The sequence below is a fragment of the Aedes aegypti genome, chromosome 1 (genome assembly GCF_002204515.2).
Source record: "Aedes aegypti strain LVP_AGWG chromosome 1, AaegL5.0 Primary Assembly, whole genome shotgun sequence".
NCBI classification, from domain to species: Eukaryota; Metazoa; Arthropoda; class Insecta; order Diptera; family Culicidae; genus Aedes; species Aedes aegypti.
The window spans coordinates 120,534,201-120,561,448 of record NC_035107.1 but is presented as its reverse complement, the minus strand read 5'-3'; the positions used below and the strand labels follow the sequence as shown (position 1 = coordinate 120,561,448).

At 39.4% G+C, this 27,248-nt stretch overlaps 1 long non-coding RNA gene across 1 annotated transcript; it reads right to left on the bottom strand.

Annotated features, from left to right (window-relative positions):
* Positions 1-24,015: 24,015 nt before the first annotated feature.
* LOC110674486 lies at positions 24,016-24,428 on the bottom strand. Its single transcript, XR_002498906.1, has 3 exons — positions 24,305-24,428; positions 24,178-24,243; positions 24,016-24,122 (listed from the first exon to the last, which is right to left on the bottom strand). It is a non-coding gene; the product is annotated as an uncharacterized LOC110674486 (long non-coding RNA).
* Positions 24,429-27,248: the final 2,820 nt, after the last annotated feature.

Below are 27,248 nucleotides of genomic sequence, written 5' to 3'. Positions count from 1 at the left end.
GTTGAAAGACAAAAGAAGTAACCAGATACAAATATGTTTGTGCTAAGCAGGGCTTTATCATAAACCCAAAAAACTTTTGAGAAGAATTCTTTAACAAACTTGGACAACATTACTCCCGATTTCAGTACATGATTTTGAAAAGAATAAAGAAGAAGTAATAGCAAAATGAAAAAACCAATCATCTACGAATCATGTTATTTTTTTCTATTTCTGTCAAATAGAAAAAAATTACATAACACAACCATTTAAAAATACTGTTGGAAAGCAGGAAACAGTAGAAGTTTTCAGTGTTCTTAAATTAAAACCAACCAAAGTGTCACTTACACCCCTCTGCGTTTGGGCATGTTAATTTTAACATAACCCTAGACAGGGTTTTCGCAAAATATAAGGCAGGATTATGAAATACTTAATTTAAAAAACAACTCAGTGCGAAAAGAAATCTATCCAGCGTTAGCTTTCGAAGTCCGTAGTGGGTTAAAACAACTTAAAGTTGGGTAAACTCGAAAGAACCCAAATTTGGCTAATTGCATTGAACTTCGCCGCTGGGTAGGTGTATCTCTCTGTTTTTGACAACATTGCTGTTGCGAGAGATTCGAAACAGCTAAAACTAAATTCAGTTTAGCCAAATTCGAATTTAAAGAACTTATTTTTTGGATAGTGTGATTTCTCCGTGCACCCAGCATTTTAGTTTACCCAAGGGGTGTGACAGAATCTCAAAAACCGTAAAAAAAATTTTTTTTTGGCATAAACAAATGAGATTTATTTAAAAATTTAGTAAACATTTGTTTCTGACCTAAACTTAGGCTTTTAGTACTAAAATTGGGACAGGGCTTTCGGACCCTAATGACCATTTATGCATGTGTGTGTCGTGTGGCAGGTTCTAAGATATATAAACTATATGCCCTGGCAAGTCAAGAAAATTTCCAACCTGAAAAAATCCTCAACCGGTGGAATTCAAATCCACAATCTTCAGCTTGATCTTACTAAATAGCTGCGCGATTACTGGGAACCCAGCTAGCCGCAGCCTTGACAGAACTCTCGAGTATGATTAATAAAAAAAATCAGGATATCATTCTCAAAGCCAAGCCTGGATTTAAAAAAATCTAGGCTAGGTGCTGATGCAATCTAGAGAAAACTTTTCACAGAATACCGGGAAAGATTGTTACTGAAACATGAGAAAGATTCTCAAAGAATCCTGAGCAAAATGTTTTGCAACAATAATCTCCAGAAAAATCTTTCTTCACTTCGTTAGATTTTCCTCAAATTTTCAAGCTGCTTGTGAACTTGAAAATGTATCCAACGATTTTAAAATGTTGGACAGGCCTGTTTTAAGATTAAAAAAAAACTACAACACAGATACACACAAAACATCGTGCTTAACATTCCTTAAATCCAATGGCTTATGATTCATTGACATCAATTTCATACTATAGACCCAATCATCCTTAAAAAGGTATCTTTTCATATCACCGGCAATATGAATTCCACTTAAAAGCATCCTTAAACTTAACTAACAGCCATCCCCAGAAGACGGATTCCCACTTCCTTCCAGCACCATAAAAAGTATTTAGCTTCCCTTTTGGCTGCTGGTACCGAAGGTAATCAACAGTCTTCGCATTTCATAGTTGCTCGCTTCTTCTATCGCCCCATGGGAATGGCAAACGATCAACGGAGTCGATAGCACAAATCCGTTCATCCGTGCTGGATTGGAGCCGGTATCAATTTCATCGGTAGAATTTCGAGATTTTTTGAGACTCTTTCCCAGCTCTCGATGAATACCTACTTTCTTGGTGTGGCACCTTTCACATCCGGTTCTCACTTCCTGATGGGGATTTTCAGATTGGAGGATTGGAATTTTCGCTCGTTTTCTACCCCAGAAGACTGCCATCACCTGTTTCCCCGAAGCAACTGGCGTGTAATGCTTCTGTTGGTATTTATAGATGGAAGTCTTTTCCATCGGGAAAGCAGTGTGCTCGATGATTTACTGAAACTTATTTGAAACCTCAAAACTCTAAAGAGATCCAAACTTTTTTGTTTATCGTAACGATCAACTGGATGGACCACGTGGTGGAGTTGCAATCATAGGCGTCTAAAACATCAACTATTTTCGTCATTCGAAATCAAAGTTTTCAATACTTTGGGTGTTTCTGTTGAAACACAATTTGGTAAATGCACTTTTATTTGCCTTTTCAATGCACTGAGCAGCAAGTTAATTTGCTTAAAACTGATTACATATCAAATATCCCATAAAGCGAGTTTCAATCCTATTAACTCCACATTCAATTATTTACGAGCCAACTGGAATACATATAAAGCATACATTGATAGCAATCGTGATGTTATCATTTTTTTTTTTTGCAATTTCAACGCACTCGCGATCCTGCTATGAAAATTATATGGCAAGATCTAAAAAATAAATCCATCATTAAACTTTTTGAAAAGGTCATTTTGAACAGAATGATAGTCCACATTAACAATATTTCAATTTTTTGCATTTGTATATCGTGTGGCAAGTACAATGATATTCTAAGCCCAGGTAAGTCAAGAAAATTTCATTTTACGAAAAGATCTAGGACCGGCCGGGAATCGAACCCAGTCACTTCAGCATGGCTTCAATTTGTAGCCGCAAATTCTAACCACTCGATTAAGGAAGGCCAAGGGAAGGTTTTCACCTTCTCCAATGTAATTTTTCTAGGTGTCTGGTTGCTATGAGCGAGCTTTTTCCAATTTCGAACCTCTCTTCGCAGTCCAAAACCCATCCAGGGACAATAAAAGTGATTTCTCATCGTCGAGAAAATTTATTTATATTTATCTATCGGTGCATCAGCACAGAATCAGCAGTTCAAAGTCCCTGACCTCCATGTCTATGACTGTTCAGACTCGCATATCACAGCTAGAAAAATTGTAAAATTAGGTTGATTTTCAGGCACTTATTTGGAGTATGAAAATGCAGGCGAATTTCAATCGATTCCACTATAATTTTACATGATTGGAGCGTTTTCAGTTGAAAAGTAAATGTGTGTTAATTTAATTTTACATAACGCTGTTATGTAAAACACTACATTAATTTTTCCTGTGTTAGTTCTAGTGGTGGGCTTTTTCCACCCTATTGTGTTGAACTTAAATTCATCATAATAAAATTGCTCTACTTTCCGATCCCGATGCCAGCTGCACGGTTGCTAATAGTTCTGATAGTGGACTGGCTTCTGTGTTGGCTATCGCCCACGCCAGGTCTAATGAATTCTCTGGTGGCGAGGTAAGGATTGGGGGTCAGAAGGCATTGTATCACTATATTTTTCCGTATTGGTAGAATCACAACGAAGCTGTTTTTTTTTTCATTATAGATCTGAGGGAAGAATTTGCTATGCCACCCATTCTGCAAAACCACCACGTACACTCCCGTGCAAAAGTTTGGGTTCACCCCCTCTAAAACATACAAAAGTGTTCTGTCCATATCTCTGTGATTACACGTCCAATTGAAACTCTTTAAGTTGCATTCGAAAGGCAAAGAGTTATTCTTACTTCGTAGATATTTTTCCAAAAAAAATTTTTGAGCTTTGTATACTAAATTTGTACTTAAAGTTGTGACATTTTTCAAAAAACACACTGAAAAATCATATCTAATTTCCTTAGCATTGGGTCGGCCAAAATTTCAAATCAAAGTGTCATTAGAATCTTAATCTTATATTCTTTGAAGAGACCCCACGAAATTTTAGCGGACAAATCTGGAAAGTATTCAAAATCAATGAAACAGTCAGTCAAGTCATCGTGCAAAAGTTTGGGTTCACATCTCAGTATGATGCAAATCGTGCAAAAGTTTAGGTTCACCTGAGCCACACGCACATCATTTTTGTCAATATCTCTGCCATTTTTCAACCGATTTTAATAGTTTAAAGCTTTTTTGAGCGCAAATAATGGTGCGTACATGATTGGTTCAAGATTTCACAGATTTAAGTAAGTTCAGGTGAACCCAAACTTTTGCACGATGACTTGACTGACTGTTTCATTGATTTTAAATACTTTTCAGATTTTTCCGCAAAAATTTCGTGGGTCTCTTCAAAGAATATAAGATTACGATTCTAATGACACTTTGATTTGAAATTTTGGCCGATCCAATGCTGAGGAAATTAGATATGATTTTTCAGTGTGTTTTTTGAAAAATGTCACAACTTTAAGTACAAATTCAGTAAACAAAGTTCAAAGAATAATTTTGTAAAAATACATACGAAGTAAGAATAACTCGTTGCCTTCCGAATACGGCTTAAAGAGTTTGAATTGGACGTGTAATCACAGAGATATGGACTGAACACTTTTGCATGTTTTTTTAGGGGGTGAACCCAAACTTATGCACGGGAGCGTACCTGCGGCGGACCTAAGGCACTATCAATTAATCATCATTTGTTAGGCATTGTTACAGAGATCGGCGAAGGATAGAGATTGCAGTTCAATGCAGTCTGGGATTTGGCTAAATCAGCAATATTGGAAGACGAGACGGTGGTTTACGTGGTATGTAAAAAGGAAGATAGATTAAAAAGTCTAAGTAGATGAAACCCCGAATTTAGTACTATATCATTTAATTCCACTAGAGTTTGTATTCTTTGACAGATACGCGTATTTCGACCTCAACTGTAACGCCATCTTCAGTGTCGTGTACTAGACTCGACTTTTTAAACTTGGTATTAAACATACTTTCACATATTGGTCCCAAAATGCTGCCTTGAGGAACACCAGCTCTTACAGGAAGTCTGTCAGACCTGGAGTTCTGATAATTTACCTGAAGTGTACGATTTGACAGATAACTTTGAATTATTCTAACAATGAATGTTGGAAAATTAAAGTTTTTTTTTTAATTTTACAATCAAGCCAAACTTATTTATTTGGTACTGATCAACAGGCTGATTAAGCCCCAATGACCCTAGTAACTTATTACTATATAACAACATAATCGTGTAAACATCAAGCATAATCCTAAACATTTAAACAAGAGCTACACAACAAATGAACTTCAACATAGTGAAACAGCACATTTCAATGCACAATTGCAAATAATTCACGGTTCCCAGCAAGATTCACGGTGTTCGAATTCCCTGAACAGCAATCCAGTCGGCCACGTCGATTCCATAATGGCTTTCCCTCTATGCTTCCAATCAATTCCAACTTTGAAAGAAACGTAACGTAGATTTTCGAGGTTGCTCCAACGTGGTACCAATCGCATTACTTCGGGTTTATCGTTAGTTTCTAATGAATGCTTTACCATTTCGCCTATGGCATCTGTAGAAGCATGTTTCGCAACTTTCGTGAAGAATTGCCAAAATTTTCGGGACCCAGTTGAAATCTCGGCATTTGAACCCCTTTGCAAGTGAGAAGTATCGTTCGAATGCAGCGAAAAATTTCTTCCACGACACGAGTTTCCTTGCGGTGTAGATGTAGAAGGGACATCAACGGTGTTATCATTGGTATTCTGGCCACCGTTGAACGATTGCTTCAATTCGGCGAAGCACTGTTTCATTGTAGCAAATTCAGACTGTAGCTGGCTCACGGTGCGTTCATTATTGCTTGCGTTTTGATCATGATCTCGTACTGTTACATCGTTTTTCGACATTGAGCGCTGTTTACGAAACGAAGCAAGACAATTGTCGCACAACCATAGTACATTGTTGAATTCGGCGCATACTCGTAGCTGATATGGGTTCATGTAGTAAAAGCATTAAGGTGAAGATGAATCGAAGCCAAAGTTCAAAATTTCAAGAGCACGGATCTGGAGAACCAAACATCCGTTTGAGCTGAAAACCTAATCGATTGGTCACTATCAGTCACTATCAGTGACCAATCGATTAAGTTTTCAGCTTAAATGGATGTTTGGTTCTCCAGATCCGTGCTCTTGAAATTTTGAACTTTGGCTTCAATTCATCTTCACCTTAACCTAAGAATGCTAATGTCGCTACTGTTCGTGTTACCAACATCTAGTTTGCCACGCGCTGACAGCTTGAGTACCGGTCCTCAAAATGTCAAATAAATTCTAAAATCATCCACTACAACATGGCATCGAACAAACAATGAAAAGATACAGTTAAAGGTGATAATAAACTAATTCAGTTCTGTGAGAACAGCGCTATTAGCGTTCTACTACTAATATTTCTATTGTTCATGTTCATACAAATCAAATGGTATTGCTTGCTACATCCATCACACACGATGTGCTCATCCATTCCACTTACTGGTAAAGCGCATTTACCACAAGCTTGTCGGTATGCCATTGTACAGTAGGGCCGTTGGAGTGATGAACGCAGATCGGCGAAGAACACGACAATGGTCGATCAGTAAGTTATCAAAAACTCAACACTGTTTTCTGTTTTTTAATGCCGTGCAATCATGTAAAACACTCGAATTTGGTATCTATAGGTGCAGCTCAAAATCGTTTACAACTGTGCACAATTTCAGACGAATTACAGAATAGTTCTAAGAGCTTTTCACGATAAATGAACAGCAATATGCACAATATGCACTCAAAGACAAACGATCACTCACTCACTCAAGCCTTCATGCCAAACATTGACGAATGCTTTTTCTATGTCTGGAAGAGCAAGACCAGTAGAATAGCCTTCAGATTTGTTGGAACGGATCAAATTTGTTACACGTAAAAGTTGATGATTGGTCGAATGTCCATGGCGGAATCCGAACTGTTCATAGGCAAAAATTGAATTTTTGTTGATGTGGATCATCATTCTGTTCAAAAATAACCTTTTCAAAATGTTTACTGATGGAGGAAAGGAAGCTGACTGGACAATAGCTAGAAGCTTCTGCAGTATTTTTGTCTGGTTTTAAAATTGGTACAACCTTAGCATTTTTCCATTTGTCAGGAAAATATGCTAATTGGAAACATTTGTTAAATATATCAACTAAGAATGATAAGCTACTTTCTGGGAGATTATTGATAAGGACGTAGAAAATTTCATCATCGCTAGGAGCTTCCATATTTTTTAATTTTCTTATAATAGCTCTCACTTCTTCCAAATCAGTCTCCAAGAAATTTTCGAAAACGTTCTCTTGATTGAGAATATTTTCGAAGTCCTGAGTAACTTGATTTTCAATTGGACCAGTAAGTCCTAAATTAAAATTGTGCGAGCTTTTAAATTGCATAGCCAGTTTTTTAGCGTTTTCGCAATTAGTTAGTAATGATATTATTTCCTCTTTCAATGCTGGTATTGGCTTCTGAGGTTTTTTCAAAATTAAATAATTTCTTAAATGGCTTAGAGCCAGGATCCAATTGAGAAAATTTATTTTGAAAGTTTTTGTTTCTTAATTATGAAAAACGTTTCTTGAATTCTTTCTGCAAATCCCGCCATATAATTTTCATAGCAGGATCGCGAGTGCGTTGAAATTGCCTTCTCCTCGCGTATTTAAGACGGATCATGAGTTTAAGATCATCGTCTAGAATCACGGATTCAAATTTTACTTCACATTTTGGAATTGCAATGTTTCTGGCTTCAACAATGGAATTTGTTAAAGTTTCAAAAGCATTGTCAATATTAAGTTTTGTTTGTAAAGAAATGTCAACATCAGGTTTTTCGTATGTATTCCAGTCGGCTCGAAAATAATTGAAAGTGGAGCTGATAGGATTGAGAATCGCTTCATGGGATATTTGAAATGTAACAAGGACATGATCACAATCAAAATCAGCATAAGTAATCAGTTGGCTACAAAGATGGCTGGATTCGGTTAAGACCAAATCAATCGTAGATGGGTTTCTAGATGAGAAAAAACATGTAGGGCTATCAGGGTATTGAATTGAGAAATATCCTGAAGAGCACTCATCAAATAAAATTCTGCCGTTGAAATTACTTTGAGAATTATTCCATGACCAATGTTTGGCATTAAAGTCACCAATGACGAAAAATTTTGACTTATTGCAAGTCAATTTTCGCAAGTCAGTTTGGAGCAAATTAACTTGCTGTCCAGAGCATTGAAAAGGCAAATAGGCAGCTATGAAAGTATATTTACCAACCTGTGTTTCAACAGAAACACCTAAAGTTTCAAAAACTTTAGTTTCAAATGACGAAAACAGTTGATGTTTTACACGCCTATGAATGATGATTGCAACTCCCCCACATGCCCCATCGAGTCGATCATTACGATAAACAAAAAAAGTTAGGATCTATGCTATATGCACGTTATTAACTGTAAGAAAATTTTACAGCTCGTCCTCTTTATCATTCAGAGAACGATCATTCCAATTTAAAATATTTAAATTATTATTTGGATCCATTAGAAAAACGTAATCCAATAACAATTTTATTCGTAAATTTTACATCAACTTGGACTGCTTCAGTCATAGTGGTGGCTTTGAACATTGCATCAATCATTAGATTCAATTGTTCAGTTAGAAAATTAAAATCAGAGGCAGACATATCACTTGAAGTGGGTACATGATTTGAAACAAGTAGAATGGGTACTCATAGTACGAATAGGGGAGGAGTTCAAATTATCTGATACGATATCGGCAAAGGATTTTCCGTGGGTAGATACATTCGAAATTGAAAGATTCGAACGACTAACCGACGGATTAAAATTAGTTATGAATGAGCATGATTATGATCTTCCTGATGGGTATGATTCCTGATCATTTTTGATCGTTAACTGAAAAATGAGTATTGTTCGATACTCTACCAGCCAAATTCCGGAAACGACAGTTATCGTAACGGATATTACCTTTCATCTGTCTGGCACGAGCCTCAATGACACTCCTTCGCGAAGGACAATCCCAAAAATTGGACTTATGATTGTTCCCGCAATTTGAGCATATAAACTTGGTGGTATCTTCCTTCACTGGACAGGCGTCCTTAGCGTGAGAAGAACCTCCGCAAATCATGCATTTAGCATCCATGCGTCAATTTTTTATTCCATGACCCCACTTTTGGCACCGACGGCACTGAGTGGGGTTCTGGTAATTTTCTCCAGGTTTCTGGAAATGTTCCCACGTCACACGGACATCGAACATACGTTTTGTTTTTTCTAAAGCTTTAATATTATTTAGATCTGTTTTGTTAAAGTAAACTGAATAACATTCTTGAGAAAGCCCTTTCCGATCAATGTCAGATTAAATTCTCTTTTTCATAATGATTACTTGGACAGGGGAAAATCCAAGTAAATCCTTCATTCCATTTTTGATCTCTCCTGGTGACTTATAGTCACCTTTCAAGACGACTTTGAACAACCGATCAGTTTTGTCGTCATAAGTAAAAAAATTGTGCTTCTTCTCTTCAAGTTGTTTGAGAAGGAGTTCGTGATCTTTAAGAGCTTCCGGCAAAACGCGACAGTCTCCTTTCTTCGCAGTTATATAAAAAAAATCTTGATTCGCCTAATGCAGTTCAAGATCTCCTGCCTAAACCTTCCAAATTCGGAACAACTGACCACGATAGGCGGCACTCTTTGTTTCCTCACTTGAAACAAAGAGCCTGGGCTGCTTTGATTTGGTGTTCGGACAATTTGTCTAAACCATCGAACTGATTGCTCATTTCGATACAATTATCAACATTAATCAACAACTTGGAAGAAAGCGCGCAATCCGAAGAAACGTCCTTTCTTCCATTTTTGCCACGTTTAGTGACAGTCTAAAATCTCACTTTTTTGGAAGGAAGTTGTGAATTCAGGGATGCACCATATTCAGTGAATAATGCATATATTGTTATAAAAACATCCGAAAAATAAAAGTTTGATATTTTGTTACAGTTTTTAAATGAAGCCTGAACTCATTGTACCGACCAAATGTGTATCCAATGAAAGTGATACCTTACTTCATTCCTCGAGAGGGTGTTCGTTCATTTCAGTGTACAGGCCCTACATGTTAATTCGACGGAAAATCACAGAGGGAAAGTGATGCCTATGTACCAGATGCAAATTGCGTTTGCATGCCGTGCCATCCAGTTTGTATTGAAAATTGTACAAATCCCTTTGATCTGCCGCTTGCAGTTATGTCCCCTAGATTCATCCCGATTCGGTGGTTTGCCGCCACAATCCACCTAGGATGCCACGCCGCCGTGACGGGGCATTTTATGCACCATAACTGGTCAAAATGTGCAGCATAGTTAAGTCTATTATTACACAAAAATGGCTTGACTAGCGAATGTGACCTCCACGGGGGTGCATCGTTGTTGCATCCCGCAAGACCAAGCGGTCGTTGCATCGCACGCATTTCACTTCGATGATGCACTTTTCAATACTGTAAAACGGGCTAATATTAATAGGAATGGCCCTCGAAAAATATGTCTACATGTATTCTGCAAATTATAATATTATAAGCAAAAAAATTGCCTACTTTTAGGCGTATTTCACTGTTCATGGTGTTTTAACCTTCCAATCGTCAGATTCACCACGCTGCTGCTGTGTACGAAAAGCGAGGTTTTTTCACCTGTGTTGTGCAAAATACAACATCGCGACGACTGAAGTGATAATTGTAAAATAAATCAAAAAATGAATGGCTTGTTAAGTTATGCACTTCAGAGGCTATGATTTTAGTAAGTAACGGCATTTTCAACATTACCACACATTGTTCACAAAAAAATAAAAATAAAAAATAAAAACACTAAGAATAGTTTTTAAACTGATCTAGGATACTCGACTGGAAGGATTTTGACTGTGATTTATGGCTTTCTCAGTCTAGGGAAATCAAAACGGAAAGTTTTGTTTTGCCCAACGTTTCGGCACTCTGTATTTGGCCTTTATCAAGGGTAAAACTGTCTACCGTTTTTCGTTTCGAAACTTATTGCCGTTATGTTTAAGGGGGGGCTTTTTTTAAACATGCTTAAAACAAAATACAGTATACAGTCATGAGCGATAGATGCCAGTAGGTACTTGTTTTAAAATATAACTCTTGCAACATTCGAATCTTCAAAAGAATTTGTTAAGATATATCCACGAAAAACTGGTCAATTTTACCCCGGAATACGGTACCCTCTTCAAAATATACCCGAATTCTGACGACCCGGCGATTGGTCCTCGCGCGGACTGTGGAATGTCATTTGCCATTCCCCCAACACGGCCGAGTTATCCCAAACCTGATTGAATGTGCCACTTTTTGAACAATTTAGTAATAAACAATCAAGTGAGGCAGCTGAGGGAGGGGTCAGTCCTTTGTGTGGAGCTGTGACAAAAGTGAACGGCATGCCCTCGTGGAGGGGACCGGTAGAAAAGGCTGCACGATGGTGATATTTAATATGTTAGGCGGCCACTTTCAATATAATAATTTGAAACAAGCGGAACACAGGGTTACCAGACTGGAAGACAAGCTTTCCAGCTTCTGGAAGAAAATCAGCCTGGAAGAGAAGCTGTCCAGCTTCTGAAAAAAAAACTTTCCAGCTTCTGGAAGAAAATCAGTTCATCTTCTGGAAGAGAAGCTGTCTATCATCTGGAAGAGAAGCGTTCCAGCTTCTGGAAAAGAAGCTTTCCAGCTTTTGGATGAGAAAATTTCCAGCTTCTGGAACAGTAGCTTACCAGCTCTTGAAAGAGAAGCTTTCCAGCTCCTGGACAGGAAGATTTCTAGTTTCTAGAAAAGAAGCTTTACAGCTTCTGGAAGTGAAGCTTCCCAGCTTCTGGAAGAGAAGCTTTCCAGCTTCTGCAAGCGAAGCTTTTCAGTACTTGGAAAAGAAGACCAGAAGCTTCTGAAAAAAAAGAATTTCAGCTTCTTAAGGAGAAGCTTTCCAGCTCCTGGAAGAGAAACTTTCCAGCCTCTGGAAGAGAAGCTTTCCAGTTTCTGGAAGAGAAGCTTTCAAGCTTCTGGAAGAGAAGCTTTCCAGTACCTGGAAGAGAAGACCGGAAGCTTCTGAAAGAAAAGAATTTCAGCTTCTGAAAGAAAAGAAATTCAGCTCCTGGAAGAGAAGCTTTCCAGCTTCTGGAAGAGAAGCTTTCCAGTTTCTGGAAGAGAAGCTTTCCAGTTTCTGGAAGAGAAGCTTTCCAGCTTCTGAAAGAGAAGCTTTCCAGTTTCTGTAGATTCTATTATCAACCTTCTCAAAGAAGAACTTTCCAGCTTCTGGAAGAGAAACTATCAACCTTCTCAAAGAAAAACTTTCCAGTTTCTGGAAGAGAAGCTTTCAAGCTTCTGGAAGAGAAGCTTCCCAGCTTCTGGAAGAAAAGCTTTCCAGCTTCTGGAAGAGATGCTTTCCAGCTTCTGAAAGAGAAGCTTTCCAGTTTCTGGAAAAGAAGTTCCTCAGTATCTGGAAGAGAAGACCAGAAGCTTCTGGAAGAAAAGTATTTCAGCTTCTGAATGAGAAGCTTTCCAGCTTCTGGGAGAGAAGTTTTCCAGCTTCTAGAAGAGAAGCTTTCCAGTTTTTGGAAGAGAAAATTTCCAGCTTCTGGAAAAGAAGCTTTCCAGCTTCTGGAAGAGAAACATTCCAGTTTTTGGAAGAGAAGCTTTCCACCTTCTGGAAGAAAAGCTTTCTAGTTTCTGGAAGAGAAGCTTTCCACCTTCTGGAAGAAAAGCTTTCTAGTTTCTGGAAGAGAAGCTTCCACCTTCTGGAAGAAAAGCTTTCCAGCTTCTGGAAGAGAAGCTTTCTAGTTTCTGGAAGAGAAGCTTTCCAGTTTCTGGAAGAGAAGCTTTCCAGTTTCTAGAAGAGAAGCTTTTCAGTTTCTAGAAGAGAAGCTTTCCAGTTTCTGGAAAAGAAGCTTTCCAGTTTCTGGAAAAGAAGCTTTCCAGTTTCTGGAAGAGAAGCTTTCCAGTTTCTGGAAGAGAAGCTTTCCAGCTACTGGAAGAGTAGACCAGAAGCTTATGGAAGAAAAGCATTTCTAAAGCTTCTGGTAGGGAAGCTTTCTAGTTTCTGGAAAAGAAGCTATCCAGCTTCTGGAAGAGAAGCATTCCAGCTTCTGGAAGAGAAGCATTCCAGCTTCTGGAAGAGAAGCTTTCTAGTTTCTGGAAGAGAAGCTTTTCAGGGTCTGAAAAAGAAAGCTTCCCAACTTCTGTAAGAGAAGCTTTCCAGCTTCTGGAAGAAAAGTTTCCAGCCTCTAGACGAGAAGCTTCCCAACTTCTGTAAGAGAAGCTTTCCAGCTTCTGGAAGAGAAGCTTTCCACTTTCCGGAAGAAAAGCTTTCCAGCTTCTGGAAGACAACTTTTCCAGCTTCTAGAAGAGAAGCTTTCCAGCTTCTGGAAGAGAAACTTCCCAGCTTTTTGAAGAGAAGATTTCCAGCTTCTGGAAAGGAAGCTTTCCAGCTTCTGAGCTTCTGGAAAGGAAGCTTCCCAGCTTCTGAGCTTCTGGAAGAGAAGCTTTCCAGCTTCTGGAAAACAACCTTTCCAGCTTCTGGAAGAGAAGCTTTCCAGCTTCTGGAAGACAAACTCCCCAGCTTTTGGAAGAGTAGCTTTCCAGCTTCTGGAAGAGAAGCTTTCCAGCTTCTGGAAGAGAAGCTTTCCAGCTTCTGGAAGAGAAGCTTTCCAGCTTGAGGAAGAGAAACTTTTCGGCTTCTGGAAAGGAAGCTTTCCAGCTTCTGGAAGAGCAGCTTTCCAGCTTCTGGAAGAGAAGCTTTACACTTTCTGGAAGAGAAGCTTTCCACTTTCTGGAAGAGAACCTTTCCAGCTTCTGGAAGAGAAGCTTTCCAGCTTCTGGAAAGGAAGCTTTCTAGCTTCTGGAAAGGAAGTTTTCCAGCTTCTGGAAAAGAAGCTTTCCAGCTTCTGGAAAGGAAGCTTCCAGCTTCTGGAAAGAAAGCTTTCCAGCTTCTGGAAAGGAAGCTTTCCAGCATCTGAAAAACAAGCTTGCCAGTTTCTAGAAGAGAAGCTTTGCAGTTTTTGGAAGAAAAGCTTTCAACTTCTGGAAAATATGTTTTCAAGCTTCTGGAAAATAGGTTTTTCAGCTTCTCGAAGAGAACCTTTCCAGCTTCTGGAAAAGAAGCTTTCCAGCAACCAGAAGAGAAGCTTTCCAGCTTCTGGATGAAAAGCTTTCCAGCTTCTGGAAGAGAAGCTTTCCAGCTTCTGGAGGAGAAATTTCTTAGCTTCTCGAAGTGAAACTATCCTGCTTCTGGAGGAGAAATTTCTTAGCTTCTCGAAGAGAAATTATCGAGCTATTGGAAGAGCAACATTCCAGCTTCTGGAAGAGAAGCTTTTCAGGTTCTGAAAGAGGAACTTCTCAACTTCTGGAAGAGAAGCTTTCCAGCTTCTGAAAAAGCATCTTTCCAGTTTCTGAAATAGGAGCTTTCCAGCTCTTTAAGAGAAATTCTACAGTTTCTGTAAGATACATTTTTCAGTTCCTGGTAGAAAAGTTTTACAGCTTCTAGAAAACAAGCTTTCCAGCTTCTGGGAGCCAAGCTTTTCCAATTTCTGGAATAGATGCTTGGCAATTTCTGGAGGAAAAGTTTTCAAGCTTATGGAAGAGACATTTTCCTTTTGAATAAGAGAATAAGCTTCTGAAAGAGAAGTTTTCCAGTTTCTGTAAAAGAATATTTCCAGCTTCTGAAAGACAAGATTTCCAGCTTCTGGGAGTCAAGCTTTTCCAGCTTCTGGAAAAAAAAGCTTTCCAGCTTCTGGAGGAGAAATTTCTTAGCTTCTCGGAGAAAAACTAACCAGCTATCGGAAGAGCAACATTCCAGCTTCTGGAAGAGAAGCTTTCCAGCTTCTCAAAGAGATGCTTTTCAACCTCTGGAAGAGAAACTTTTCGGCTTCTGGAAAGGAAGCTTTCCAGCTTCTGGAAGAGCAGTTTTCCAGCTTCTGGAAAAGCAACTTTCCAGCTTCTGGAAGAGAAGCTTTACACTTTCTGGAAGAGATGCTTTCCAGCCTCTGGAAGAGATGTTTCCAGCGTCTGGATAAGAAGCTTTCCAGCTTCTGGAAGAGAAGCATCCAGCTTCTGAAATTGGAGCTTTCCAGCTTCTTTAAGAGAAATTCTGCAGTTTCTGTAAGATAAACTTTTCAGTTCCTGGGAGAAAAGTTTTACAGCTTCTAGAAAACAAGCTTTCCTGATTCTGGGAGCCAAGCTTTTCCAGTTTCAAGAAGAGAAGCTTGCCAGCTTCTGGAAGAGAAGTTTCCCAGCTTTTGGAAGAGAAACTTTCCAGCTTCTGAAAGAGAAGCTTTCTAAGTTCTGGAAGAGAATCTTTCCAGCTTTTGAAAGAGAAACTTCCCAACTTCTGGAAGAAAAGCTTTCAAGCTTCTGGAAGAAAAGCTTCTCTTTTCCAGCCTCTGCAAGGAAAGCTTTCCAGCTACTGGAAGAGAAGCTTCTGTAAGTCGAACAAAATTAAATCGCTTGTTCTTCTAACATAGGGTTACCAGACGTACTCTTTTTAGAGTACATGTACTCTTTTTTGCCTTTAAAATTTATGTACTATTATTTTTTGCTAAAAGAGGTCCAGTGTACTCTTTTCCAAATATTGATCGACAATTACCGAACAAATTTTTAACTTGATAAACCTCCACAGATTTTTGCTAAATACTGGCAAAACCGAGATGGTAAGAAGAGCTCAAAAATTAGTAGAAAGAATTGATGCTCAAATTTATCTCACAAACACAGAAATAAGTGACCTAATGATAATACTATTAATAAACAATTAACATACTATTGATTTTAAGTTAAACATTTTTCAAGTGATTTTGAATTTGAAATCGAAGCCGACTTGTAACAGTTTTAGTTTAAGCACTTTTTCTAAAAATGTAGTTTTTGCGAGACATTCATCGAAAAAAAAAACGTGGATATAGTGGGGCTTAATTCTGAGCTATAGAAGCCAATCTATCTTTCATAACGTTTTAACGAGTCCTTAGTTAAACTTTAATTAAAGACTTATGCTTGAGCTCCTGCTAAACACATTAAAAAGTTTTTCTGAGCCAACGTTATTTGAAAGACAAAATTATTACAAAAACTCGAACAATTTTTTGTAATATATGCATTTTATTATAAATGATAACAAAATGATTGAAGGAATCGATTCAATCAGAGTCAATATTTAATAATAGTAAGCAAGCATATTATAGAATCGGAGAATTTAATCAAAAATAACCTTTTTGTGAAATCTATAATGAAATATTAAGAATAGTGTGATTCAAATATAGGGAATGTGGCAGTGATTAATATTATGAATTGTTTGCATTAGTTAAGAGAAGATAGGTCGTCATTTCCATTCTTTTATTTTCGAAATTTATATATTGGTTGTCATTAGGTTTAATGAAACCAACGACCTTAGAATTTAAAAAAAATGGCCATACATGAATATAAGGACAATCTAAAATTGCATTTTTAATTTTTGAGGGTAGGCGAAGTGTACTCTTTTGTACTCTTTTACAAAATTGAAAACATGTACTCTTTCCGGTGAGAGCAAATAACCCTATTCTAACATAAGACTGCAAAGCCAAAAGATTTCGCTCTCATTCATCACAACCGCACCAACATAATTTTGAGTATTGAATTTAATATGGCAACCCTAGACGAAAACAGCTCCCAGGAATCCCCCTGATTTGTTCGAAGAAGACCGCGCTCGAATGCCTTTACGATTGGCTTCCAAAATTGGACACCCAAGTGGACGAGTACGTCAACGGTATTGTCCTAACAGGTCTCCCCACCCGAAAATCGAGAGAAAAAAAAATAATTCGATGCGGAACATTGTGTAGCGACCGTCGAGAGTTCACCGAACAAAAGCCTAATTCACACGACAACTCGGTGGGCACAGCATACAGAGGGCAGAAGAGGGCGCATCATCTCGATGAGTATAGTAATAATAGGTTGCGTGACAAAATCCGGCCTACAGCCGCGTGAATGGCCACGGGATTAACATGAGCCGCTTTCAACAGTCTCACTCCAGGCCACCGTCCACAGTCACGGGATTCAGATCGATGTTTGGGTGCCTGGTAGGAGTCGTTCATCGCGATGCATCGTTATCCACTTATCCCGCTATTGAAGGATTCGGCGGTGACGTTCAGGGGTCACAAATTGGGAACCAGCGGGCATCCCTTTCTCTCTATGGTGAGTGATTATTCGTAATTGAAATGTCGATATCAAAGTTTTAATAAAATTCAATTGATTTTTTTTTTCGGAGAGGAGGATAACACTTTGCACTTCACCTTTTCGAGTGTGTAGGGTAATCAGAGTGAAATTTGTAGGGTTATATGACACTTCACGCCTCAAATGAGACTTGATATGATGCAGATGCAAATTGGGGCCCAGATAGCCGTAGCGGTAAACGCGCAGCTATTCAGGAAGACCAAGTTGAGGGTCGTGGGTTCGAATCCCACCGGTCGAGGATCTTTTCGGGTTGGAAATTTTCTCGACATCCCAGGGCATAGAGTATCTTCGTACCTGCCACGCGATATATACATGCAAAAATGGTCAATTGGCATAGAAAGCTCTCAGTTAAAAACTGTAGAAGCAGGCTTTGTCCCAGTTGGGACGTAACACCAGAAAGAAGTAGATGCAGATTGAAGGAGCTCGTGGAGTACATTTTCGTCAATATAGTTTGGTGTCAATATAGAATGCACCCCATGGTATTCTGTTTTACGTAACATGTCGTATTACACTAAGATACTAGGGTCAAGCTGGTTTTCGTGATTTGTTTTTAGCTCCACTAGGAATTCCTTCACATTTCCTCCATAGTTTTTTCCTCCTGTTTTTTCGGAAATTTTCCAGGAATTTTCCAGAGTTCCTCAAATGATTCCTCGGATATGCTCCGGAGTTCCACTAGAAATTCTTCTGGAGCTACTTCAAAAAATTCCCTACATTCCCTCCGAGAATTCCTTCAGAGTTTCTCAGGAAACGTCTCAATAGTTTCTCAGGGAATTCCTCTTAACTTCCTCTGGGAATTCCTCCAGAGTTCCTCGTGAAATTCTTCCGGAGTCCCTCCAGAATTTTAAGTCCTTCCAGAAATTTTTCCAGATTTCCTTCGGCAATTCTTTGGATTTCAACCAGCAATTCTTCGGAACTACTTCCAGATTTTTACCGGAAATTTTTCCCGTTCCTACAGGATTCTTTTTGACTATTCTCTAGCAATTTGTTCAGAGTTCCTCCGAAAATTCCTTCGTAGATTAACCAGTAATTCCTCCTGAGTTGTTCCAGAAATTCCTCTGGAGTTTTTTTCAGAAATTCCTCTGAATGTTAACCAGAACATCCTCCGGAGTTCCTTCAGAGCTCCACAGGGAATTCCTTTGGATTTCCTTTATAGCTCCTTTTGGAATTATTCCTTAGTTCTTTCAGAAATCCCTTCTGGAATTTTTCCGGATTTCCCTCATGATTTCTCAGCAGATCCTCCAGCAATTCTTCCGAAGTTCCTCCAACAATTCGGAGTACCTCCAGGAATTATTTAAGAGTTCCTGCAGAAATTTGTTCAGAGTTCCTTCGAGAACTCCTTGCTTAGGGCATTCCTCCAGATTTTCTCCTGGAAATCCTCTAGAGCTCCATCAGGAATTCCTTCAGAGTAACATCCTTACTCCAGGCATTCCTCCTCTTCAGAGTTCCTCCAGGATTTCCTTCCTAATTTCTCCAGGAATTCTTTCGGTTCTAGAAATTTCTTCAAGAATTCTTTCAAAATTGTTGCTGGGAATTCCTCTATGGATCCTTCAGGAATTCTTTTGGAGTTCTTCCAGAAATTCCTCGGAATTCTTCCATGAATTCCTTGGAGATTCTCCAGAAACTTCTCCAGAGTTCCTACGGGATTTCATCCATAGTTCCTTCAGGAATTTCTTCGAAGTTTTTCTAGAAAATATTTCGCTCTTCCTCCAAGTCTCCAAGTCCAAGTATTTTTTCAGAGTTCCTAATGGAATTTCTTCGGAGTTCCTCCAGTAGTTCTTTCAGATTTCCTCCGAAAATTCCATTGGTTTTCCACCGGGAATTTTTTAGGATTTCCGCCAAAGTTCGGAGTTTCTCCTGGAGTTCTTTAGAGTCTCTTCAGTAATTCCTCAGAAATCCTCTGGAGTTCCACTAGAAATTCTTCTGGAATTACTCCGAACATTTCCTGGACTTTCTTCGAGAAATCCTCCAGAGTTTCTCCGTGCATTTCTCAAGAGTTTCTTCTAGAATTCCTCCAGAGTTTCTTAAGTATTCCTCCTGGAATTTCATTCTTCCAGAAATTCCTCCAGGAATTTCACCGGAGTTCCTTAAGCAATTACCTTGGAGTTCTTACAGGACGACTCCGAAGCTCCTCTACAGATTCCTCCAGAGTTTTTCTAGAATTTTTTCCGAATATCTTCCAGGAATTACTTCATAGTTCTTTGGGAGCCCTACCGTAATTCTCTCAGATTTTCTTCATGGTTCCTCCAGCAATTCATCTGGAGTTCCTCCAGTATTTCCTTCGGAGTTCCTCTAGGAACTCCTTCGGAGTTTATCCAGAAATTCTTTCAGGGTTCTCTGAGAATTTTCCCTGGAGTTTCTCTGAGAATTTTTTCAGGCTTCTCCCGGGAAATATTCAAAAGTTACTCCAGGAATTCCTCAATACATTCCATTGGAGTTTCTCTAGCAATTCCTCCGAAGGTCCTCTGGAGCTCCACCGGGGATTTGTCAGCAGTGGAAAATGGAGGAAATCCGGAGGAGTTTTCGGTGGAGCTCCGTATGAATTCTCAGCAAAAATTCTAAAAGATTTATTAATTTTATTTTTAACTACAAATTTTGAAAGAGAGAAATATCCCTTTGAGTGATTTCTTATTGAAATCTTTCTCAAAAACGCACAAAACCTCTTTTTCTTTTCTTAAGGCATTAAAAAATGAACAGTCTTAATAATAAAAGGCTCAAATAGCATTGATTCTGGAAGAATTCCTGAAGAAACTGGTACTGAATCCGCATTATTACAACCCTATGCTTACAGGAGCATTCTGATAACACTTAGTGGCATCCTAGTAACCAAAGAATATGAAGATGATTCCCAATCGTAAATCAAGAAATCAAGTAGGCATAGCCAACAAACCAACACTTGCTTTACTATCCTGTAAACCGCATGCTTGACGATAGGAATGACGACACATTTTTTGATTGAAAACCGTTGTTTACACGTGGGAATAGCCTACCTTGTTGTGTCTACCGTGACTCTTCCAGTAACGTCAAAAGCATTTCTGGAGAAATTCCTAGACGAAATCCCTGGAGGAGTTTCTGCAGGAAATCCCTGGAGGGGCTTCTGGAGGCATATCTTCGAGCAATTCCTTGAGGAATGCCTGGAAGAATTTCTAGACGAAATCCTCGCAAAAATTGCTATTGGAAAACCCCTGAGGAATTCCTGGAGGTATTACCCGGAGGAATTCCAGAAGAAAATCTACGGAGAAAATCTTCGCAGGAATTTCTCACTGAATTTCTGAACGAAATTTCCGGAGGAATTCTAGGAAATCTTTTGAAGTTTCTGGATAAAATCCCCGGAGGAGTTCCTGAAAAAAGTCTCTGGAAGAGTTCTTGGAGCGAATCCCCTAAGTGTTTGCTGGAGGAAATTCCGAGAAATACTTGGAGGAAATCCACGAAGGAGTTCGTGGTGGAAATCTCAAGAGAAATTCTTGGATGAAATTTTCGGAAGAATTTCTCTAGGAAACCCCCGAAGGGATTCCTCGAGAAAATCCCCGTAGAAATTCCTAGAGAAAATCCACGGAGGAATTTCTGGTAGAAATCCTAAAAAAAGTCCAGATAATTCATCTGGAGGATATCTCCGGAGGTATTTCTGGACGAAATCTATGTAGAAGTTTCTGATGGAAATACCCGTTGGATTTTCTGGAGGAAATCCTTAAAGAAACACCCGGAGGAAATGCTGAAAGAAATCCGCGGAGGATTTCCTAGAGGGAATCCAAAATGAAATTCCTGGCGGAAATACTGTAAGATACATCGGATGAAATTCGGTAGAATGGCTGGATGAGCTCCTGGAGATTTCTGTAGGAGGACTTCGTTGAGAAATCTTCAGATGTATTCTCATAGAAATTCGTGGTGGAACCTTGGAAGAATTCCTGCAGAAATTCCCGGAGCAATAACCGGAAAGCCCCCTTCCTTATTGAATCATTCTTAACTTTTGCATCTTCACTTAGGAAGTGGAGGACTACCAAGTTTTCCATAGGAATAAATTTTGTTTCAAAAACAGCAGTGATGGAATATCATTTCTGTTTGTTCCTGTTTCAGGGAGAAAAATCCAAAGTGGTAAATAAACCTGTATTTTAAAAGGAATATTTCCATTCATTCTCCAGAATATACTACAGAAATTCCTCTGTGAATAACTTTAATATTTCTTCAAAACATTCATCCAGAATTTATTCCAGGATCCTCCAGAAATGTTTCCAACAATACTTGTAAAGTGTCTTCCTGAAATTCCTTTATGAATGCTTAATTACTTAAGAAATGTCTCAAAAGATTGCTTGGGTTTGTTGCTTCCCATGATTTCTTCAGAAATCTTACAGGAATTACGCCAGAGTTTCAGACAGATATTCCTTCATGTATTTTTGACGAGATTGATCTAGTGACTTCTTTAAGGTTTGTGTCAGAAATTTCTCCAATAATTCGTACTGGTATGTCTTCAAGAATTTGTTCAGAGATTTCACCAAAAGTTTCATTGAATTCATTTCATCCTTTGAGAAATTCTTCCAGAATTTGCTCTAGGGATTTTTTTCGGATTTATAGAGATTTGAACTGTAATGTCTGTAGTTATTTTCTCCAGTATATTTCAGAATTCACCAATTCCTTCAACAATTCCACTTAGGATTCCTCCAGGTGGTTACCTTTAAACAATCGTAGAGACCCATACAAAAATTCCACCACGGTAAACCTAGAGATTCCATCGATTAACGTTTCAGGAGCTCCGAAGGAATGCATAGAAGAATTGCGACGGAATTCCTTAAGAAATAGCGGAGGAATTCCCAGATCAACGCTGGAGGATTTCCCAAAGGAAATCGGGAGTATTTCTTAAAGCAAGTCTGAAGAAATTATCAGAGAAACTCCTGAAAGAACCCCGGAAGAATTCCGAGCCCAGCAACTCCCAAGGGATTGCTGGAGGGCCCATGAAAAAAATTTGAATGAATTACCGGTGGATCTCCGACAAACTTTTCAGAGGAACTCTGGAAAAAGTACTGGAGAATATCTGTGAAAAATCCTAGAACAACTCCGGAGCGATTCTTAGAATAACTCCGGAGGGACTCTAAGGTAATTTCTTAAGGAACTCCGGATAAATTTCTGGAGAAACTATGGACGAAATAGGAAGCAATTCCTCGAGGAGCTCCAAAGGAACTACCGAGGAATAGGGTAACGACTGTTTATTTCGTTCTTAAACGCTAACAGTTGGCACCAGCGGCAAAAAGTACAGGCAACAACCTTTCAAACATTCAGTTTCTTTCACTGGCCACCGAGCGACGCCACTGTTGTTTGTATTCCTCCCACTGATCGCGTTACGCTAGATTCTCAAACTTTCAACACAAGCGCATTGAAGAATGGTAGTCGGAGAACTGTCAAAACGTATGGAAAATAATGAAAAACGAAAATTACTTGCAATTAGGAGACTGGATCAAAAAAGTAGTGATTAGAAAACAAATGTAAAGTGAATACATAACTTTGTGTTTAGTTCATCTTCCGTGGTGCTTTCTTTGCTTCAGGATTTCATTTTTACTACCACTGAAAAAGAGCCATCTATTGCCTTTTCAGTTTTGAATATCGCCCTATTGCTGCAGGAACTCCAGAAATAAATGGAAACATTTCGGAGCATTCTCGGTGCAACTCTGGAGGACTTCCGAGGAATTGCTGGACGAAATCCGGATCTGGAGGAACACCGGACAAATTTTTGGAAGAAAGGAATTCCTGGAGACACTCCGAAGGGATTCAAGAACGGATCTGAAAGTAATTTGGAGGAATTTTAGGAGAATCTCGTGAGATATTCCAGTTTAAATCCAACGGGAATTTCCAAAATTATTATTCTACGCTGGAAGCGAAATAAATACGCACGATCCAACTGTTGTTTCAGAAGGAGAATATAATTTTTTCATTTTAGCATCATTTGAATTTCTTAAAAATAAGTTTAGGTCGTATGGTACGTACGCCAAGATAGGTTTGTGAACTTACGTTTTGTTCTTTTTGTGTAATATTGTGTCCGACCAGAGCAAGCTTAGCGGTAATCCTAGTAATTACAATATTATATGTTTGATATGTTTCGAAGATGTTCGTTTAATTTAGTCCTTACCGGTTTTGGTAGTAGGAAACTGTCCTTCTTGTTATATTGAAGTGGGGCAACGAGGCACAATTTAGGTTACCTGGTATGTAAGCATAATGTTTTTGATCTAATTTCATCGTAAATTTAATTTTTTTTACCGATTCTGGCTGTAGATATGTAGAAGTTTCGTCCACTAGATTTGAGTTTGATTTCAATGATTATTTCACTAGTTTTAAGTCTATTCTAATATTATTACCTTATGCTATATGCAACTCTACCTTATTATATATGCAACTCTACATAGTTCAGTTAATACTTCTTTTTCTTTGTTAACTCACCCGTTGACAGGTCGCATACCTGTCACTCCTCTGTCATACCATTACAGCCCCAGTCTTGCATGCAGGATTGCAAGCATTAAAGAGACCACAGTGATAGACGTGCGCGCTGGCCTAATAGGGTAGGCCAACAATTCGCAAAGGAAATCTGGGAGATTTCCCGGAGAAACACTGTAGAATTTCTCGAAGGAAATCTATGAGAATTCTTGAAATCACTCCAGAAGAATTCAGAGCAGATTTCCGGAGGATTTCCGAGGAATTACTGGAGGAACTTATAAGGATTCATGGAGAAACAAAAATTACTGGAGGAGGTATGGCGGAAAACCGTAGGAACTGCCGGTGAAGCTCCAATTCCTGGAGGAACTCCGTTGAAATTCTATGAGGAGCTCTGAAGGTATTTTTGGAGAGCCTCTAAAGCTATACCTGGAGGAACTCCAAACGATTTGCTGTACGAGCTACGGAATATTTTCTAGAGAAACTCCAGAGGAATTCCTGAACGAACTATGAAGGAAACCTCAAAGGAACTCTGGAGAATTTTTAGGAGGATCTCTGTTGGGTAGAATTTCGGACCTCGATAGAGAATCGCACTGTAGTTCAGTTTGCCGAATTCTTAAAGCTACGGAAAAGATTTATTAGGCGCAAAATTTTAAAGAAAACTGAATGCTACCACTTACAATCTGGTCTTCTTAGTTTCGGTCTAACCCAACAATTTCTAGCTTACGCTGGTCTTCCGAGGCTCTTCAGATACCTATAGAATAATTCTATAGTAATAAATTGTAACAGAGTATTAATTGATAACTTACAGTTCAGAATAGTGATATCGCAATCACGATTGAAGGGATCTATTCGGACCTATGGGTGTCGCTAACCTATATAAAGTTAATTCATTTTGTAGGCTCGATTTCGCTAATAAATTCTCGTTTAACTTACAATGAAGAAATTATAAATTCGTTTCGCACTTGTGCACAATCCCAAAGGTGGTAATTGAATAATAATAGTAAATTAAAGAAATAGAGAGGATAATTCACACCGTATGTTCGCACATGACTTGTGGTTTTACACTTCGGCCTACCTAATGTCATTCGCTACATGACCCGAGATACTTTGATGGATGTCAGTTGGTGTGTGCAGAATCCGATTGGGGGGTATCGCGAACAGGATCAGTATTTGAATAATCAGTGCTGCCAGTGTCGGCAACATCCCCCAGCCCGTAACGCACTTCCGGTTCCGCTGATGACTCTGCGTTACTCCTATCTTGCACCTGCAGTACTGCTAACTTTGATACGGGTCGTCGGAATACTCCGCATGTAGTCTGTACCATCGCCTGGCGAATACGGCCATCTCGGCCCTTTACTACCGACAAGACTCGTCCCCTGGTCCATCCGTTTCGCTGGTTCTCGTTCACTATCATCACCAAATCGTTGACCTTCACTGCCTCAGATTCATTGAACCATTTGGTTCGCTTGGCAATCGTTGGGAGATATTCTCTGATCCAGCGTCTCCAGAACTGATCGACGAGCTGTCGATTCATGGTCCAATTCGAACGCGTCACCTTCACCGGTTCCGCTAACATCTTTGGGGGTTGCATGACACCATCCGAGCTCATTAGAACGAAGTGGTTTGGCGTCAGAGCTTCTTGGGCCACATCATCAAGCGGGATGAACGTTAGCGGCCTGGAATTCACAACACCTTCAGCTTCAGCGATGACGGTTGCCAGCGTTTCTTCATCTGGGGTCCGTTCAGAGCAAAGCGATCCCATTGCCACTTTGACTGACCGCACAAGGCGCTCCCACGATCCCCCGAAGTGCGGCGCGGAAGGAGGATTAAAGACCCACTTAGTGTTCGCGTTGGTGAAAATCTCTCCCAGTTTCCTGCCAACGGCTTCAATTTCTTTGTAACAGTTCGAATTTTGGTGTTGGAACCGATCCTGGATTTCGATTAACTGGCTTCACTTAAGCGCCAAGCAAGCCGACGAAGTCGCTTGCATGTGAAGCAGCAAGTTCTATTCCCGGCGAGACTCAGGGCGAGTCCTTCAAAGTCTCGAAATTCCTGACCGAACCGACCCAATTCAAACGCAATAACTGAAACTCAAACAACCTTATTTCGTCCGATATAACTCGGAAAGCTAATCCAACCCCGAACCAATCAATTTCTCCTTCCTCATCAAAAAACAACTCCGAGACCGCTATTTAGTTGTGACTGTATGGATCATAACAACAACTCCTATACTCCTACTATTAGTTTTCAAACGCACGGCCGTGCTTCGTTTTGTCCCTTGCCAGCTGGTACATAAACAATTTCCAGACTGACTCTACTCTAACCGTTCTATTTTTAGCAGAAAATACATAGAAGAAAAGGGTGGATCTAACCTTGTGTATGTGCGGCTCCGGCTCGAGCTCAGGCGATCCAACGGCGGTCGTGATGATGGTGGTACAGATCCTCGATGGTGACGGTAGTAGTGGTGGTTGATGTGGCAATAGTCGTGATGGTAGTGGTGTGGTACGCACGAATCCAACCTATGCTGTCAGCTGGATTGGGTCTCGGCTGCGCTGATGCCGATCTGCCCTGCAATGCGATTCGAGCAGTTGATGATGGCTCGATTCGCCAGCTTACTCGAGGCCAATTGAGTTTAGGGAATTTGTCCAGTAATTGGCTGCTGGTGACAATTCCCGGGAGTCGTGGGGGTTCTCCCTGGCCCGTAGGTGCACTGGCGTATCACTGGCCGGACGATGAGGCCTATAGCCTACAAACCGCCAAGCTTCTGGATCCGCTAAAAGAATCCGGAGCGTTCGAATCCTCTGGCGACCTACTGTCCGGTTCTAGACCCGGCAGAAACACCTTCGCGTGAAGGATTTAAGTTCCTTCACGAAAGAAAAGACGAAAACCACACACATGTCCATTAAAATCACAATCACTAGAAATAACGACTTTTGCCAGCATTCGACAAATGTTTTTTTCAGCCTTACCTGAGCCTCGAGCAGCCACTTCTTAAATTTGTTAATTATCTAAGTCACAGATTCTAACAAAGGACTATAACAAAAAATTGCAACATTAAACCACGTTCTACAAACAACTAGTACAAAACAACTCACAATGGAAATTCGTGTTTCCATACACATGGGCCTAATAGCTATTCCACTGAATTTTTATATATTTCTCCGATAGCTGTAATTAGTTTTAAAACATTCTATAAAACATTTAAAGAACAATCACTCGACTATTTAAACTCACTATAACGTGGTTGAACGATTTTCTAACACTTCTATACAAAACTTCCACTGCTTAGGGACAACGTCCTCTTTGTAAGTCGTTCAACTCGGAAAGGAACTATTGATTGGCGTTTCTTTTTCTTTTATAATTCTTACGCAATTTAAACATAAAAGGTTGGTCAAATTTCTCTCGTCTACTCATCAGTTTTTAAGAAAAACGGCGAGTGACTTAAAATTGCGCCTGAAAGAGGTTTTGGAGTGATTCTAAAACCGACCACTGGAGGCGCTACCGATGCAAAAGGGTTAATTCAATCTTATTGCTTGCGACTATAAAAACGATTTCACTCAACTTTTCGAGACGAAAAGTGAACCAATCGAAAATAAAGAAAACGGTTACAACTATGTAACAACGTTACACTACACCCATTCCGACCAAAAAAAAAAAATATATTTACGCAGAAAATATATTTTTTTTTCTGCAGTTCTTGGGCAAAATTCAATTGTTTTATTTAAGGTTCATGCGAAAATATAGGATATATACAAAAATAATAAATTATAGAACCGATCAAATTCAAGATGTCTTCCATCTTACCTTATCTCCACAAGTATTTCATCTGCGTAATCCAAAGGCTTCAATGCATGCAATTCCTTGAACGTGATAATGA